Source organism: Arachis ipaensis, chromosome B2, assembly GCF_059453495.1.
Source record: "Arachis ipaensis isolate K30076 ecotype BB chromosome B2, ASM5945349v1, whole genome shotgun sequence".
Taxonomy (NCBI): domain Eukaryota; kingdom Viridiplantae; phylum Streptophyta; class Magnoliopsida; order Fabales; family Fabaceae; genus Arachis; species Arachis ipaensis.
The window spans coordinates 49934599-49937041 of NC_142437.1; the positions used below are offsets into that span (position 1 = coordinate 49934599).

A 2443-nucleotide genomic window follows, 5' to 3' on the forward strand; every position below is an offset into this window, starting at 1 on the left:
AAAATTTCATGCATTGCATATTTTTCATGTTTTTCATAAAAATTTCAAAAATAAAAAAAAATATATCTTTCCCTTTTTCTCTCATCAAATTCGAAAATTTGGATTGACTTTTTCAAAAATTTTTAAAAATCAAGTTGTTGCCAATGAGTCAAATCAAATTTTCAATTTGAAAATCTTATCTTTTTCAAAATCTTTTTCAAAAATCAAATCTTTTTCAAAATTTTTGGTTATTTTCGAAAATTTCAAAAATGTTTTTCAAAAATGTTTTTCTTATCTTTTATACCAAATTTTCGAAAATAACATAATCAATTAATGTTTTGATTCAAAAATTTGAAGTTTGTTACTTGCTTGTTAAGAAAGATTCAAACTTTAAGTTCTAGAATCATATCTTGTGATTTCTTGTGAATCAAGTCATTAATTGTAATTTTTAAAATAAAATCTTTTTCAAAACTAATTCTATCATATCTTTTCAAAAATATCTTCTTATCTTATCTTTTTCAAAAATATCTTTTCAAAATATCTTTTCTAACTTCCTAACTTCTTATCTTTTCAAAATTTGTTTCAACTAACTAACTAACTTTTTGTTTGTTTCTTAACTTTTTCAAAACCACCTAACTAATTCTCTCTTTCTAATTTTCGAAAATACCTCCCCCTTTTTCAAAAATTTCTTTTTAATTAACCAATTATTTTTATTTTTATTTTTTTATTTCAAAAATTTTCGAAAAAAATACTAAACATTTTTCAAAAAAACTATTTTCAAAAATCACTAACTCTTTTTCAAAATAATTTTCGAAAATTCCCTCCCTCTCTCTCATCCTATTCTATTTATTCATTCATATCCTAACATCTCATCTCACATCTCAATCCTCATCACAGTTGTGTTTCTTCCATTACATTACATTCTTTGTCTCCCCCTCTTCTTCTACTCACACAGGGATCCCTATACTAAGGTATAAAGGATCTCTATTATTATTATTATTTTTCTGTGCATTCTTCCTTGTCATATGAGCAGGAGCAAGGATAAGAACATTCTTGTGGAAGCAGATCCAGAACCTAAAAGGACTCTGAAGAGAAAATTAAGAGAAGCTAAAATACAACAATCCAGAGATAACCTTTCAGAAATCTTCGAACAGGCAGAGGAGATGGCAGCCGAAAATAATAATAATGTAAGGAAGATGCTTGGTGACTTTACTGCACCTAATTCCAATTTACATGGAAGAAGCATCCCCATTCCTGCCATTGGAGCAAGCAACTTTGAGCTGAAACCACAATTAGTTTCTCTGATGCAGCAGAACTGCAAGTTTCATGGACTTCCCTCTGAAGATCCTTTTCATTTCTTAACTGAATTCTTGCAGATATGTGATACTGTAAAGACTAATGGAATAGATCCTGAAGTCTACAGGCTCATGCTTTTCCCTTTTGCTGTAAGAGACAGAGCTAGATTATGGTTGGATTCTCAACCTAAAGACAGCCTGAACTCTTGGGATAAGCTGGTCACGGCTTTCTTAGCCAAGTACTTTCCTCCTCAAAAGCTGAGCAAGCTTAGAGCTGATGTTCAAACCTTCAGACAGAAAGAAGGTGAATCTCTCTATGAAGCTTGGGAAAGATACAAACACTTGACCAAAAAGTGTCCTTCTGACATGCTTTTAGAATGGACCATCCTGGATATATTCTATGATGGTTTATCTGAGCTATTAAAGATGTCACTGGACACCTCTGCAGGTGGATCCATTCACCTAAAGAAAACGCCTGCAGAAGCTCAAGAACTCATTGACATGGTTGCTAATAACCAGTTCATGTACACTTCTGAAAGGAATCCTGTGAGTAATGGGACGCCTATGAAGAAGGGAGTTCTTGAGGTTGATATTCTTAATGCCATATTGGCTCAGAATAAAATATTGACTCAGCAAGTCAATATGATTTCTCAGAGTCTGCATGGAATGCAAGCTGCATCCAACAGTACTCAAGAGGCATCTTCTGAAGAAGAAGCCTATGATCCTGAGAACCCTGCAATAGCAGAGGTGAACTACTTAGGTGAACCTTATGGAAACACCTATAACTCAACATGGAGAAATCATCCAAATTTCTCATGGAAGGATCAAAAGCCTCAACAAGGCTTTAACAATGGTGGAAAAAACAGGTTTAGCAATAGCAAGCCTTTTCCATCATCAACTCAGCAACAGACAGAGAACTCTGAACAAAATGCTTCTAATTTAGCAAATCTAGTCTCTGATATATCTAAGGCCACTGTAAGTTTCATGAATGAAACAAGGTCTTCCATTAGAAATCTGGAAGCACAAGTGAGCCAGCTGAGTAAAAGGATCACTGAAATCCCTCCTAGTACTCTCCCAAGCAATACAGAAGAGAATCCAAAGGGAGAGTGCAAGGCCATTGACATAAGCGCCATGGCCGAACCTGTAAGGGAAGGAGAGGACGTGAATCC

General features: G+C 33.9%; 1 non-coding gene across 1 annotated transcript; it reads right to left on the reverse strand.

Moving 5' to 3' along the window:
• Positions 1 to 1538: 1538 nt before the first annotated feature.
• On the reverse strand, positions 1539 to 1646 carry LOC148573928 (small nucleolar RNA R71). The gene has a single exon (XR_015906421.1). It is a non-coding gene; the product is annotated as a small nucleolar RNA R71 (small nucleolar RNA).
• Between the last annotated feature and the right edge of the window lie 797 nt (positions 1647 to 2443).